Source organism: Camellia sinensis, chromosome 2 (assembly GCF_055761805.1).
Source record: "Camellia sinensis isolate YWXY chromosome 2, ASM5576180v1, whole genome shotgun sequence".
Taxonomy (NCBI): domain Eukaryota; kingdom Viridiplantae; phylum Streptophyta; class Magnoliopsida; order Ericales; family Theaceae; genus Camellia; species Camellia sinensis.
The window spans coordinates 155,681,855-155,699,367 of NC_138962.1; the positions used below are offsets into that span (position 1 = coordinate 155,681,855).

The 17,513-nt window shown below is 40.1% G+C and overlaps 1 pseudogene; it reads right to left on the reverse strand.

Moving 5' to 3' along the window:
* Positions 1-271: 271 nt before the first annotated feature.
* Positions 272-14,792, reverse strand: LOC145819181 (putative disease resistance protein RGA1; annotated as a pseudogene).
* Between the last annotated feature and the right edge of the window lie 2,721 nt (positions 14,793-17,513).

Consider the following 17,513-nt stretch of genomic DNA (forward strand, 5'->3'; position numbering starts at 1 on the left):
TTTGTGGTAAGAGTTCACAAAACTGAATGTTCACTGGTTTTAACATGAAGAGGCAACGCACAATATCAGGGAGAGACTCCAATTTATCACAGAAGCTGATATAAAGCCTTGCAAATGATGTGAGGTTCCCCATCCACTCCGATAAAGTCACCAAACTATCACACTGTGAGATAGAGAGCACTTGTAATGTAGTCAGGTGTTGAAGTCCATGACAAAGACATGTCAACTTTGGAAGCATTGAAATCTTTAAATACCAAAGATTCACAAGACCTTAGAAGCCATCGTCCTTGTCTAGCCAATCAAATGCTTCACAGTCAAATAATTGTAGCTTCCGGAGGGCAGTGAGGTGTTGGATTCCTAGAGGCAGAGAAGTGAGGCTATTACAAGAACTGATCTGAAGAGATTGAAGAGAAACCAAGTCCCTTAATCCGTCCTCTGGTAATTATACTAGTTTATGACAGTAAATGATATGCAAATCCCTTAGAGAAGTGAGGTTTCTCAAGCTTAGTTCTGATGAAGATACTAGATCTTCACATGAGCAGATATGTGGGGTCCGTAGTGTGCAGAGGGGAAAAGAGGGACCTGAAGTGGCTACTTCTGTTATTTGTCCGACAGTTTTTGTTTGCACTGTCATAGCTTGTAATAGCTTTTCACTTACATATGTTATAAACAATTTTTCAAGAGATGGAAGGAACAGCATAGATACAAGACTAGAGCAACCATGAATATACAAACTAGTAAGGCGAGGAAAAGATAATGAAGATGATTGTTGTGGAGCTGGTGCTATTTCCCCATGATCATTAGCCATAATTACTCAACCATTCCTTCAGAAGAGGCAAATCAAAGAGCAAAAGTTTTTAGATAGCTGGAAACAAAGATCCTCCTCTTGCAGCACTCATCACATTGCTCCTTGAAGAAGGAGCACCAGCAGCACCAGCAAAAGAAGAAGATTGAATGTTGTTGTTGTCTATATATGTAAAACCCAAGCTTTGTATATAATTATTTTTGGATAGATTGGTAATTAAATTAATTTATATGGGTCATTTTGTAATGCCCTCAAAATAATACATAAAACCCATCACTTTAGACATGCATTGATATAAGAGAAATCAACCATTTAATTCATCAGAGTAGTTCTAACAACAATATTACATGTTAACAACAAAAGCACATGCCCTACGGGCTTACAGCTTTCCAAGTCAACACTTGGTTACACAAAAGAAGAGTGCTAACTCTATACAAAATAAGCCCTCGGCTTGATATACATGTAATACAAACAAAATAAACAAAAAGAGTCTTCAACTCTCATCATCATCCAAGCTATGTCCTTGGAGGTGGCATGCTACCTGTACCTGAAAATAATGTCCCATATAGGGTGAGCCAACGCCCAGTAGAGATATGCTAAACACAGTATGAGCAGTAACTAAGACATTAGCAATTGATAAATGTTAAATTCCCATAAATCAATTATTAATCCATTACCATTACATGGCCACTATGTTCATGTTTCATTTCATTTTCCCTTTCTTATCACGTTCACAATTCACAACAACGGCTCAGAACCTGGCCAGCAACTTACATGAGACAATGACTCATATTAAACGTTTCTCATTTTACAATTGATAAGCATACCAGCTATATCAACATCTCAATAGATAAGCATACGAGCTGTATCTACATTTCAACAGATAAGCATATAAGCTATATCAACACTTCCATAGATAAGCATATGAGCTATATCAACACATTAACTGACAAGCATATGAGCTGTATCAGTGGAGTCCATCCCCTATCTCCTCCCAAACAATATCCGGTTTAGAGGTCCATCCCCTATCTCTTCCTAAACCGTGGAGTACATCCCCTATCTCCCCCCCCACACACAACGTATATACACATAGGTCATATACACAATCAATCAATACATAACGTTAATGTATTCTATCAACCGTCATACTCTATGACACATCCAATTGATTAGTTTTAGTTTGCCTAATCATCATGCATTGTCTACAACAATCAAAACTACCCTCCACCGGTAGCCTAAGCAATTATTTCTAAACAGATAATAAAAGCTCCAACAGATAAAATATCAATGTTTTCAAAAGTGAGTGATTAATAAATCAAACTCCACAATTTCACAATATAATGAGCCAATTTCATTATTTCTAACTCAATTCCATATAATCACAACTTTCCCAAATTAATTATGACAATTAATTTATACAACAAATTAGGGTTTCTACCCCATTTCCCAATATTGACCCAATGGTCTATATATCAACAACCAATAACAATATCATTATTTTGAAACCCAAATTACACATTTTAGAATCAAAATAACAAAACCCTCTTTTAACATTTTGAAATCCTAAGTCCCAAAATTACCCAACTTCAACACTTTATCAAAACAACCAAAAATCTATGTCAAAGACCATAAGAGTGAGTAGGAATCCCTACCTCAAATTCGGAGCCCAAGGGAAGAAGATGATGAAAATGAAAGTGCTCAAAATCCCAAATTTCTTGGATCAAAAGATAGCCCTCGATGATCAACAACTTTTTTGTAAAGGCCAAAGGTGAGGAAACAACTCTTACTAGATCAATACCTAGAGAGAAGGCAAAGTTCTAGAGAGAGAGAGGCTCAACAATGGAGTTTTGGAAAAGTAAGAGAGAGAAAAGGATGTGAAAAAGTGATTCAAAAACCCGGATCTCGGAGACTTAAACCAGTCGCCCCGCTCAAGCGTAGAAACCCCCGCTCGAGCGTCACTCACAGACTCCCGCTCGAGCGGCGGATACGAACTCCCAGTACTTTTGCAGAACCAGGTCCCCGTTCGAGCGTCCAACTCCCCGCTCGAGCGTCACACACAAACTCCCACTCGAGCGTCCAAACTCCTGCTCGAGCGTCGACCACTGCAGAGGAGATACTGGATGTGTGATTTTCCCGCTTGAGTGCCAAAACCTCCGCTTGAGTGGACAAGCAACAAAAGGTCTCCGCTCGAGCAGACAGGTCAAAATCTGGGCAACTACTTTTGGTTCCTAAGCTCAACCAACCTGTTTCAAACTTGCCCAACACAACCCAAGACTCAAATACAAAGAGTAAAGGATGTAAACAAGATATACACAATAACCAACTCCACGGAACCTGAGCCCGGATACAACAATTAAAAAAAAGGAAATCGGGATCGCTATAACCTCCCCCCTTAAAGAATTTCGTCCCCGAAATTAAACACAAGTTTTTCAAAAACAAGTTTTCTCCATTCCCAACAATATTACAACATAACATTAAACATTCCAACCCATTACCGGTCAATCCCATCTCTTTTCAATAGGCATATCACATTATACAAAACAACCTGCATTATCAACATGCATTCCTTTGAAATTTACCAATTTCAACTCATTTTCCACAATTCTATAACACATGCAACATTAATATCATGCTTGCATTTCCACAATATACTTAACATACACAATGTTAACACAAACTTCCATTTACCAAAACATTCACAATGTTTTACAACTTAAGATATATATAATGCTCTTAAAGTTCAATATTATTATTACAAAATTTCATTACATGATTACACATCAACAAACATGTCCGGATTCTCACGGATTCCAACTCACGTTCCCAAATGGCTTCCTTCACTCCGTGATGCTTCCACAAAAATTTTACCAACGGAATGGTCTTGCCTCGCAAGACTTGATCCCGCCTATCCAAGACCCGAACCGGTCTCTCCTCATACGAGGCATCCTCATCTACCTCCAAATCGGCCCAATCCAACACATGGGACGGATTCGACTCGTACTTCTGAAGCATACTAACATGAAACACATCATGAACCCCGGACAACTGCGGTGGCAAAGCCAAACGATAAGCAACTTCCCCAATCCTCTCAAGGATCTCAAAGGGACCAATAAACCGAGGGGATAACTTCCCACTCTTCCCAAACCTCATCAAACCTCGCCTAGGTGATATTTTCAAGAAAACATGATTACCTATCTCAAAAGCCAAAGGCCTCCTCCTACGGTCGACATAACTCTTTTGGCGACTCTGGGCTGTAACAAGCCTCCTACGGATAAGCTCAACTTTCTCCGTCGTCTCCCTAACCAACTCCGGACCCAACAATGGTGCATCACCCACCTCGGCCCAACAAACTGGAGACTTACACGGTCGACCATGCAAGGCCCCAAACGGTGCCATACCGATACTCGATTGAAAACTGTTGTTGTAGGCAAACTCCACCAAGGGCAAGTGCCTCTCCCACGTCCCACTAAAGTCCAGGACACAACCTTGAAGCATATCCTCAAGGATCTGAATAGTACGCTCGGACTGCCCGTCAGTCTGGGGATGATAAGCCGTACTAAAGGTCAACTTAGTGCCCAAGGCACTCTGCAAACTCTGCCACAACCTAGCAGTAAAACGAGGATCTCTATCTGAGACGATCATCACTAGGACCCTGTGCAATCTTACTATGTCCCGAATATATAAGTCGGCGAGATGATCTACCGAATCTCTCACGCGCATAGGAATAAAGTGCGCTGACTTAGTCAACCGGTCCACAACCACCCAAATAGCATCACTACCCCCCTGAGTCCTCGGAAGACCTACAACGAAGTCCATAGTGACATGCTTCCACTTTCACTCGGCAATAGGCAAGGGTTGCAACAAACCCGCTGGCCTCTGATGCTCGGCATTCACTTGCTGACAAGTAAGGCACTTCGACACGAAAACTGCCACATCCCTCTTCATACCCCGCCACCAAAATTGGCGACCCAAATCCTGATACATCTTAGTGCCCCTCGGATGCACCGCAAGACGTGAATGGTGAAACTCTTGGAATACTTCCTCTCGGCAAGACTCCGGCACAAACAAACGGTCTCGGTATCTCACACTCTGGTCGGGATACACCGTCAAACCCTTCTCAACCTTCCCACTGGAGATCTTCTCTCGAAGGGATTCTACCTCAAGGTCACCTCTCTGTGCCTCTAATACTCGAGTCACAAGTGTAGGCTGTGCAACTACAGAAAACAAGGCCGCAGCCTCAACAGATTCGCCCAGAAGCAAATCAAACTTGCCAAGTGCACCCAACATCTCCCATTCCCGGATGGTTATACAAGCTACATCACTAATGGATTTCCTACTAAGGGCATCGGCTACAACATTAGCCTTTCCCCGGGTGATAGTGCAACTCAAAATCATAGTCCTCAATGAACTCCATCCACCTTCTTTGCCTCAAATTCAAGTCTCTCTGTGTAAACAGATACTTCAAGCTCTTATGGTCCGAGAACACCTCGAACCTTTCACCATAAAGGTAGTGCCTCCAAATCTTTAAGGCAAAGATCACTGCTGCTAACTCTAGGTCATGCGTAGGGTAATTCTTCTCGTGTATTTTCAATTGTCGTGAGCCATAAGCTACCACTTTCCCCTCTTGCATCAACACACAACCCAAACCTTCTCGTGAGGCATCACAATAAACTGCATAACCCAACCCTCTCTCCGGAATAATCAACACCGGAGCGGTGGTCAATCTAACTTTCAACTCTTGGAACGACTTTTCACAAGTCTCACTCCACACAAACTTGACCCCTTTCCGCGTCAATCTAGTCAACGGCGAAGCTAGCCTGGAGAAATCTTTCACAAACCGGCGGTAATACCCAGCTAATCCCAGAAAACTGCGGATCTCAAACATGCTCTTAGGCTGTGCCCAATCTTGCACTGCCTCAACCTTGGATGTATCAACCGACACCCCTTCCCCGGATACCACATGGCCTAAGAATTTGACCTCTCTTAGCCAAAACTCACACTTCCCAAACTTGTCATACAGCCTATGTGCTCTAAGCAATTCAAGCACCACTCTCAAGTGTTCCTCGTGCTCCTCCTCAAAAGGCAAATAGATAAGAATGTCATCCACGAAAACGACCACAAATCGATTTAAGAATTCCTGGAAGATCCGGTTCATCAAGTCTATAAAGACTGTCGGTGCATTGGTAAGCTTGAATGGCATTACCAGAAACTCAAAATGGCCATACCGTGTACGGAATGCCGTCTTTGGAATATCCTCCTCCCTGACCCTCAACTGGTGGTAACCCGATCTCAAGTCTATCTTAGAGAAACAACGGGAACCCTTCAACTGGTCAAACAAATCATCAATACGGGGCATAGGGTACTTATTCTTAACCGTAGCCCGATTCAACTTCCGGTAGTTGATACAAAGTCTCAAGGCACCATATTTCTTTTTAGCAAAGAGGGCCAGTGCTCCCCACGGTGAAACACTAGGGCGAACAAAGCCCTTATCTAACAATTCCTGGAGCTGAATCTTCAACTCACTGAACTCAGCTGGGGCAAAACGAGAAGGTGCCATAGAAATCGGCGCCGTGCCGGGCACGAAATCAATAGAGAACTCTATCTCTCGGTGAGGTGGCAAACTAACGAGATCCTCGGGAAAAACATCTGAATACTTACAAACCACTCTCGGCAATACAACCTGGGTCTCATCACACTCACCACTCATGAAGCTAGCAAGTAGACCACTAAGATCACTCCGCCCTCGCGGATCATACATCGGTGGCAACACACTACCAACCCGATCCCCCAAGAAATGGAAACACTCCCCGCTCAAGGTACAAACTGTAACCCTCTGGCGGTAGCAATCGATAACAGCCCGGTATGACGATAACCAGTCCATACCCAAAATAACATCAAAACCCTTCATGGGCATAACAACAATGGGAAAAGGAAGCCTACGGTCGGCGATCTCTATATCACAACCTCTACATCCGTGTTTCAAAATCAATTCACCCCCAACAGGTGATACTACACAAATAGGAGATGCTAATAGTGCCAACTCCAACTCCAACACAGATGCAAATGCAGCAGATACAAAAGAATGTGACACTCCCGTATCAATCAATACACTAGCAACCGAGTTACAAAACAGAAAGGTACCTCTCACTACTGATGAAGCCGGTATTAGGTCCTGCGTGGTAACAGCATACACGCGCCCTGTAGGCCCTTGATCCACCTGCTCACCTCTAGGAGCAAAAGACTGCTGCATAGGCTGGGATGACGAAGCTCCCGGATTGGCCCTCGAGGCCTGCACAGACTGAGCTGGCTAATAACTCTACATCTGCCTAGAACCAGACGCTCCCTAAGTGGCACTCAACTGGGGGCAAAACCTCTTCAAGTGCCCAGGCTGACCACACTGATAGCAAGACAAAGGCTGGCCCCTGCTCTGACTCTGGCCCTGAGGTCTAGCTGAAGAAGAAGCAGCTCGCTAACCCCCTCTCTTCTGCGGGCAAACCGAAGACTTGTGACCCAGCTGGCCACATGCAAAACAAGTCAAGCCTCCCTGACTACCTCTTCCGGAGCCTGCACTCGGCACTGGAAAGGTCGATCTAGCCAAACCACCCTGAGACTGATGGGGATTGAAACCCCTCTGTCTTCTGCCATCACCCTGGCCATCTTGGCTCCTCTTGGAACCTCTATGCTTCTCCTCATCCTCCTCTTGTATCATAATCTCCATATGAGCTGCAGCATCCACCAAACGTCTATACTCCCGAATATAAGGCCCTCTAACCCTCAACTTGAGTCCACGCCTCAACTTTCGCTCAAACTCAAAGCAACGGCGTTCCTCGGACGCCACAAGTTCAGGTGCAAACCTGGACAAGCTAGTAAAAGTAGTCTCAAACTCGGCCACAGACAAACCCTACTGTTTAAGTTGGAAAAACTGTTCCCTCAGCTTCTCCCTAGCAGCCGAAGGTAAGAACTTCTCCTGGAAAGCGGTCACAAAAGCCCCCTAAACACCACCAACACTGCCCTTCTCGTACTTCCACCACTGACCCACATCTCCCTTCAGTTGGAAGGATGCCAAGGTCACCTTTAAAGCCTCGTCCTCGATGCCAAGCATCACAAACGTCTTCTCCATCTGTTCCAACCACTCGTCAGCCTTAAGTGGCTCCTTTGGATCCCCAACAAACTCGTTCGGGTTAGACCGGAAGAACTCCCTCTTCAAGAAGGAAGGCCCTGCCTCAGTAACGTGGGCCTGATCCTAATTCCCTGCTCTGAGAATACCCAAAGCTCCTGCTATTTCTCAGGCCAAGGCACTCATAGCCTGCTGACCCGTTGGCTCGGCCACATTGGCCTGACCAACTCCCTCATGTTGTGCCGGAATATCATCCGGTAAAGGCATCTCCTGCTTACCACGCCTGCCACGCCTACCACGTCCTCGTCCTGACATCCTAATAAAGGTAACCATGACTATTAGCACATTCACAAATGTGCCGAAGTTATAACACTCACGTCCTAATGCATGGACAACTGTAATTCACTCCACGTAAGCACATAAACACATAAGCAATTACGAATTTCATTTCCGGATAATGACAGTCCCGAGGCGTTACTAGAGTTCCGGTTAGAAACAGCATTGATCAAGTGCTTTTCCAACCAGACTCCCAGAAACCCATGGATCCAATCAACATCTTAGAAACTACATTCCATACTCACATAGTCACATAAGCATGTTATCAATTTAAACATATAACATATGACACTACATCTAAGTCTCCATCAAGCGAGACAAACCCATTGTGATACTAATCACTTCCTACGTACCCAAAGTATTCAAACCCGGTACGCTCTGATACCAAGTTGTAACGCCCTCAAAATAATACATAAAACCCATCACTTTAGACATGCATTGATATAAGAGAAATCAACCATTTAATTCATCAGAGTAGTTCTAACAACAATATTACATGCTAACAACAAAAGCAAATGCCCTACGGGCTTACAACTTTCCAAGTCAACACTTGGTTACACAAAAGAAGAGTGCTAACTCTATACAAAATAAGCCCTCGGCTTGATATACATGTAATACAAACAAAATAAACAAAAAGAGTCTTCAACTCTCATCATCATCCAAGCTATGTCCTTGGAGGTGGCATGCTACCTGTACCTGAAAATAATGTCCCATATAGGGTGAGCCAACGCCCAGTAGAGATATGCTAAATACAGTATGAGCAGTAACTAAGACATTAGCAATTGATAAATGTTAAATTCCCATAAATCAATTATTAATCCATTACCATTACATGGCCACTATGTTCATGTTTCATTTCATTTTCCCTTTCTTATCACGTTCACAATTCACAATAACGGCTCAGAACCTGGCCAGCAACTTACATGAGACAATGACTCATATTAAACGTTTCTCATTTTATAATAGATAAGCATAACAGCTATATCAACATCTCAATAGATAAGCATACAAGCTGTATCCACATTTCAACAGATAAGCATATAAGCTATATCAACACTTCCATAGATAAGCATATGAGCTATATCAACACTTCCATAGATAAGCATATGAGCTATATCAACACATTAACTGACAAGCATATGAGCTGTATCAGTGGAGTCCATCCCCTATCTCCTCCCAAACAACATCCGGTTTAAAGGTCCATCCCCTATCTCCTCCCCCACACACACAACGTAGATACACATAGGTCATATACACAATCAATCAATACATAACGTTAATGTATTCTATCAATCGTCATACTCTATGACACATCCAATTGATTAGTTTTAGTTTGCCTAATCATCATGCATTGTCTACAACAATCAAAACTACCCTCCACCGGTAGCCCAAGCAATTATTTCTAAACAGATAATAAAAGCTCCAACAGATAAAATATAAATGTTTTCAAAAGTGAGCGATTAATAAATCAAACTCCACCATTTCACAATATAATGAGCCAATTTCATTATTTCTAACTCAATTCCATATAATCACAACTTTCCCAAATTAATTATGACAACTAATTTATACAACAAATTAGGGTTTCTACTTCATTTCCCAATATTGACCCAATGGTCTATATATCAACAACCAACAACAATATCATTATTTTGAAACCCAAATTACACATTTTAGAATCAAAATAACAAAACCCTCTTTTAACATTTTGAAACCCTAAGTCCCAAAATTACCCAACTTCAACACTTTATCAAAACAACCAAAAATCTACACCAAAGACCATAAGAGTGAGTAGGAATCCCTACCTCAAATTCGGAGCCCAAGGGAAGAAGATGACGAAAATGAAAGTGCTCCAAATCCCAAATTTCTTGGATCAAAAGATAGCCCTCGACGATCAACAACTTTTTTGTAAAGGCCAAAGGTGAGGAAACAATTCTTACTAGATCAATACCTATAGAGAAGGCAAAGTTCTAGAGAGAGAGAGAGGCTCAACAATGGAGTTTTGGAAAAGTAAGAGAGAGAAAAGGATGTGAAAAAGTGATTCAAAAACCCGGATCTCGGAGACTTAAACCAATCGCCCCGCTCGAGCGTCACTCACAGACTCCCGCTCAAGCGCCCAGACTCCCGCTCGAGCGCGAACTCCCAGTACTTTTGCAGAACCAGGTCCCCGTTCGAGTGTCCAACTCCCCGCTCGAGCGTCACACACAAACTTCCACTCGAGCATCCAAACTCCCGCTCGAGCGTCGACCACTGCAGAGGAGATACTGGATGTGTGATTTCCCGCTCGAGCGCCAAAACCCCCGCTTGAGTGGACAAGCAACAAAAGGTCCCCGCTCGAGCGTCAAAAGCCCCGCTCGAGCGGACAGGCCAAAATCTGGGCAACTACTTTTGGTTCCTAAGCTCAACCAACCTGTTTCAAACCGGCCAAACACAACCCAAGACTCAAATACAAAGAGTAAAGGATGTAAACAAGATATACACAGCAACCAACTCCACGGAACCTAAGTCCGGATACAACAATTAAAAAAAAGGAAACCAGGATAGCTATAACCTCCCCCCCTTAAAGAATTTCGTCCCCGAAATTAAACACAAGTTTTTCAAAAACAGGTTTTCTCCATTCCCAACAATATTACAACATAACATTAAACATTCCGACCCATTACCGGTCAATCCTATCTCTTTTCAAGAGGCATCTCACATTATACAAAACAACCTGCATTATCAATAAGAGTGGTGGTTTTGCTTTATTCATCACTTAGGTAAGATCTATTTTATTGTATTCCTATCTATGATTTTAGTGTTAATATATCAATAGATGATTTTATGGGCATATATAATTAAATAAATATATTGATGTAGTCTATGTTGGGGGTCTCGGTTTCACTCAATTTTAGAGTGTATTTTGCATTCCGTTTGGGTGGTTCATATTTTGAGATTGATATGTGATAGGTTAAGTTTAATGGTGGTGTGTTTGTGGGATACAAGATTGACTACAAGCAATTACAAATTTTTACATGCATATAAACAACAATAGAATAATATGGGTTGAGAATTTCCGAAGTCGTGATGGCTTTGTTTTGATGCTAAATTGTGGGAGTTCCTAATAGGCTATTGGGTTAATTTATTCTATTGTTGTTACAAGAAGAGAAGGATGGGTGCAAATAATAATTGTTTATGCGGTGTAATATTTTATTAGGTTTGTGAGATTGAGGTGAATCTTGGTAATATGTGATTAACTTGGGAAATATTATTTTAGTTGTTTGAGGTAAGTAACCCTCTATCACTGTTGGTTCATTTTTATTCCTATTGAATTGTTTGAAATTATAAATATTTATTTATAGCCTTCCTATTCTCCTAAAATTAAAATATGGGTCAAGTATAAAACAACATCGGATATTATTATGGAAGCTATTTGAATATTTTGTGAAACTATTCGGAAAATTGTACCAAATGTTTATTCCAAAAATATTGAATATTTTATTTAAAAGTTGTGTATTGTTTGAATTCTGAACATCACTCTAGTTTGACTATGATTTGGACAGTAGCCAATGGGGGTTATTTATTGACACAGAAACTAGTTTCTTTGGGGGTTTTACCACCGGCCTATGTGTGGTTCTGGGCCTTGTCACGGGTTAAGTGACCGTAGTCCCAAGACTTGGGTTTTGTGAATTGCATCATTGAACCATTTGAATATCGAACCATCAATTTTGAACAACGAAATTTCATCGAATTACCTCATTGTCTTTTCAATTAAAATGTATTGCTACACTGTTTATTTTCAGCTACGAAACCATCTTATAAAATAATTGTTCATTTATTGAATGGTAGCGAAAATATAATTATTGGTTATCCACTATTTTTTTTTTTTTTTGTATACTTTATCTAGCTAGCAGTGATGGTTGGTTATTGACTGAGCTGTCTAGCTTACCCTTATTTTATTTTTATTTTTTCAGATTCTGAGGAGTAGAGTTGCGCGGGGTTTTTACTTGTGGGAGTGTCGAGAGTATGACTACGATTTAAGTACTTGGATTATTATTTTGTTAGTGGATTATATTAGTGGACTTGGTGGACAGTTTCATATGATAAGAATTATTTATTTTTATGGATTTTAGCATTATGATAATTAAGGATTTAAATTGAGTATTTTACATTGTGAGTTATGTGATTGGACTCTTAGCCTTGCGTGCTCACTTAAATGAGTGTGCGGCGTTGTCACGGAGCTTGGGGCGTGACAATATACACAACAGCACTAAGAGATTTGAGTTTGAGAATCTCCAGAAAAGAGAGATCACCAAACCATGGAAGAAGTTGGCATTTTCTACAATTTTGTATGGTGATTCGAACAAAGTTTGGGAGCCATAAAACCATTTTCACCATCATCCAACTCTAAAACATGATCTTTCCATATCCTTCTACATTTAACTCTTTTAGATTTGGGTGCAGCTAGAGGTCTTCTAACACTTTGCCATCCGCATCAGCATAATCAACACCATCATCTTCTCCTGTCCATTCTAAAGTCAGTTTCCGAATGAACTTTTTTTCCTTCAAGTTTGCTCCCTTCAGTTCCTTCAATCTTGATGTCCCATTTCTCGCATTTTCAAGCTGTTTAATTTAGAAATCCCCTCTTAGGTGGTTTAAGCTATTTAGCTCACCAATTCCACCAACAGCTTTAGAGATGGAGCTATCCTTTCCCACAATGAAAATTGGTAAGCTCTGGAGACATGTCAATTCCCACAATCCAAATGGCATGTAACTTAGGTCATTACATCCCACAATTTCAAGATGTCTAAGGCTCACCTACTTTCTAAAATCAACATGCAGTTTTCTTAACTCGTAACAATTGGAGAGTTTAAGTGTCTGCAAGTCCTGCAGCTTGCAGATAGATTTGGGAAGTGTAGCCAAATGGAAATTCCTAGAGAGATCCAGATATCTTAGATGCTTAAGTTTGCCTACAGAACTGGAAACATTCTCAATTCCTGAACAATGCAAGTCCAACGTACGCAAGCACGTAAAACTTGAAATTAATGCATCTTGAGTTGCTCTCTTTCCTGGAACTTCCTACGATGATGACGAACATGAAGTGGAATCAAATGCCACATGATATGTTCTTTCAGACATATTTTCTACATTAGTATTCACAAGAAAATACTTTGTCCTTGCCACTAATTATGCAAGATCATGGATGAGACGATGCATTTTGTAACTTATATACCCATCTTCATCTTCATATACATTTTAAAAAAAGGATCTGAACAACAAATCATTGAAATATTTATCAGCAATGTCCTTTAAGTCATGGTCTTTGCCCAATGAGTGAATAAACCCTTGAGCCATCCACAATTTAATCAGTGTCCCCTTCTCAATTTGGCAGCTTTTAGGGAAAAAGGAGCAATAGGCAAAACATGGCTTTAAATGGGAAGGCAAGTGGTCATAACTAACCTTCAATGTTGGTAAAATATGGGTTTCATGTTGAGCTATTTCCCATAGCTTGTCTTTCACAATCAACCACTCAATTTCTGTGTCTTTTAGGTACAAGAGGCTTCCAATTGTCCTTATGGCTAAAGGCACTCCTCCAGAGTTTGTCAAGATTTTCTTTCCTATTGCTACTAGGCTCGGGTTTTCCTCCAATTGCCTTCTTCTAAAGGCCAATTGTTTTAACAATGACCAAGAATCATCTTCTAACAAACCTTTCAAGGAGTATGGAGATGTGGTACCCATTACCCTGGCAACTGTTTCACTTCTTGTTGTAACTACAATCTTGCTCCCTTTTTCACCACTAGTTAAAAAGTCTTCTAACTCAATCCATTTCTCACGATTTTCATTCCATACATCATCTAAGACAAGTATGTATCCATTCCCATCCAAACATCTTCGAAGTCGCTTTTGCAATTCATTTATCTCCATGTTTGCACATTCAACATTGGCAGACTTTAGTATTGCCTCCACAAGCACTTTCAGATTGAACACATTGGAAACACATACCCACTTTTTAACTCAAAAAGGGAATCAACCATCTCGTTCTTGTACACCAATTGAGCAAGTGTGGTTTTATCCAGGCCCCAGTTCCAACTATGGCGATGACGGATAAATCCCCTTGAGCTAACTGCTTTAAATGGAACTTGGTCCTGTCTGATGCAATCTCATCTAACATATTTCTAACTGCTTTAATTTTGTGACTATTTTAAAACTAGAAGCAACCTTGTTTTTAGAAGGAGATAAGAAGTCACTTATCTCTTTGACAATGCTCTTCTCTTTCTTCCTCAGTTTCGTCCTCACGGCTTCAGTTGCAAAATCATCAATCACATCTTCAACATCACAAAATACATGTTTAAGTTTTCCAAGCCAGTCTTTAACTTTATTGTTCTTCTCTTGCTGCTCCTCTGCATCCAGAAGCACAGACTTGATTCACAGCGTGGCTTCAAGCTTTTTGAGATCCTTCTTCACATTCCAAGCTGATGCAATCTCTTGAAAGGCTATGGATCCCAAGTCTCATAAGAATCTTGCTTCAGTGCCATAGAGAATCGCTTCTGCCATTGCTTCTCTTCTTGGTTGATTCAATGTTGCTTAGTTGTTTTTGGTTGGTAACAAGTTACTTGCATAAGAAAGGTTCTATATGGCTATGAAGAGAGTGGAATGGAAATGGTCCATGCCTCAAAAGTCAACACCTTTCTTCTTTATAAATTTAAGAATCTCCTAACTTTAATACAAATTTTTGTTCTTCAATGGAAGCAAAGTTGACTTGTGGGTTTTATTCACTAGGATGTAATATTTTTGTTTATAGTAGTTTTTATTTATTTATTTATTTTTGCCAAATACCTGGTGAAGGGGTGAACATCTCTTTGGGCACTGCCTGGTTACCTCCATTTCCACTTGTCGACTTTCTGGTGGCATCTCAATGGCATTTGCTGCAATTAGGCTCATCAGAATGTTTTCATTCAATATTAATCAATCTTATTCAAATTTCATCAAGAATACTTTTGACACACACTTCCCTTCTTTTTTTCACATAAAAATTATAAATATGACTCTCAAAATGTGACACACAAAGTGCTTTGAAAGGGACACAGTAAAATGGTGATCTCATCTCATCTCATCTAGCAAATTAAAGATAATGAAGAGAACTACTCTGAATGAACAATATGGAAATTGGAATAGGCCTTTTCCATTGACATTTAAGTCACTTAATGCTCTATTTATTTTGGTGAAAAATAATACAAAATAATTTTTCAAAATAAAATTTGTGTTCATATGTTTGTTTACGTCATTGAAACTAATGCACTAATTAATGGTGGTGATGATGGTAGTAGCAATAGCAACAACGATAGAGAACTTCAACATATATAAGTTTTAGAGACTAACTTTTTCTCTCTAAAATTTAAAAATTGTTGCAAAAACACTATCAGACCAATTTCAGTCATCATGTAAGTCGATACAAAAAGTATGTCCCAAAAAATTAAAGAAAATTAACTTTAGCGACAAAAGTTTAAAAATGTCGCTAACAGGGGAGAACACAGTTTCATGCCAAAAGATTTACATTTTGAGACTAAATTTTTTATCCAAAGGGATAGTAATTAATTACTAAATGTCTAATTTTGTCACTGACAATTATAGTTTTGGTAATTAAAATATTTTATACCTAAAATGTGATTTTGTCCTAAATTCTTATATCTAAAACTTTAATTTGTTGTAGGTGTGGCAGCGGTGGCAGTAACAGGGGCGGCGGTAGTGGCAAAAACGATGGTCCTACTCCAAGAATAAAAAAGATCAAGCATTTCTGAGAGCTTTGTTAGGTCTTTATGGCCTAATGAATCTTTAGATTTCCATGGTTGTTAATGCTGAAGGATGTGCTGGTGGGCTGCTGTGCATTCGGAAGCCAAAGATATTTGCTCTGATTGAATGTTGCTGTGCTAGGAACTTCATAATCCTGTGTTATTGGTAATGTATATGCACCTAATGAAGTTGTTGATAGAAGGAAGTTATGTGATATTTTGATTAATTTAAAGAATGAATTCCCTAAACCATGGTGTTTAGGAGGAGATTTGAATGAAGTTAAATCAATAGATGAAAGAAAAGGGGGTGTAAGGAGAGATAGGAAATGAAGGATTTTAGTAATTTTATTAACAATTTGGAAGTGGCGGATACCCTTAAGCTTGGAAGACAATACACCTGTAATTCTCAGAATTGGAGCTAAATTGATAGATTCCTACTGAGTCCTGAGTGGCTTGAATGGTTTAGGTATAAATTATGGGGGCCACCTAAATTAATCTCCGATCACTACCCAATTTTATTTTTATTTTTTGATAAATAAACCAACTTTATTAAAAAGCATCAAGACAATGCAAAGAATACAAAAGCTAGCCTAACGACTAGAAGCAGCCTGGGGTCCTAAGCCCTTTAAATTCATAAATGCTTGGGTGCTACATCTTGCATTTGTAAAAAAAGAATCTAGCATCAAAGCTACTGAAAATGAATTACATTCCTTGGATCTAACTGGTGAAATGAGAGATTTGCATGAGGAAGAAGCTAGGAGAAGAAAGGAAGTCAAAGAAAGGGTTTGGAAACTCATAAAAAGAGGAGAGTGGCTTTGGCTACAAAAGTCAAGAATGAACTGGGCATTAAAAATGGGACAAGAATACTAGGTTCTTTCATATAATGGCAACTAAGAGACAGAACAAGAACCTGGTTGGTTTAGGTTCATTGACATTACCATCAATGACATTACCTATGAGCACCTCTGGAGATCAAACAAGCAGTGTGCAATCATTTCCAACGCCTATTCACTGAAAAATTGAGGATTAAACCTAGTATTGGTGGCTCTTTCAAGAATATTGATCAAAACCAAGTTTAGGACATCCTTGGAAAAGATTTCTCAAAGGTAGAAGTCTGGGAAGCCATCAAAGAGTGTGATGCTAACAAAGGTCCAAGACTATATGGGTTCAACCTGACATGCTTCCAAAAGGGTTGGAAGTTCATTAAAGAAGACATCATAAATTTCATGAAGTAATTCCATGGGAATAGCAAATTGGGGAATGAGGTGAATTATTCCTTTGTGACTCTAATTCCCAAAAAAGAAAAACCAGCTTCCATGCTTGACTAAAGGCCAATCAGTCTAACCAATTTGTCATACAAGGTGCTATCCAAAGTGATAGTAAACAGAATCAAACAAGTGTTACCAAGTGTTATTGATAAAGCCCAATCTGCCTTTTTGGGTGAAAGAAACATTGTGAATGGAGTACTAATAGCCAATGAGGTGGT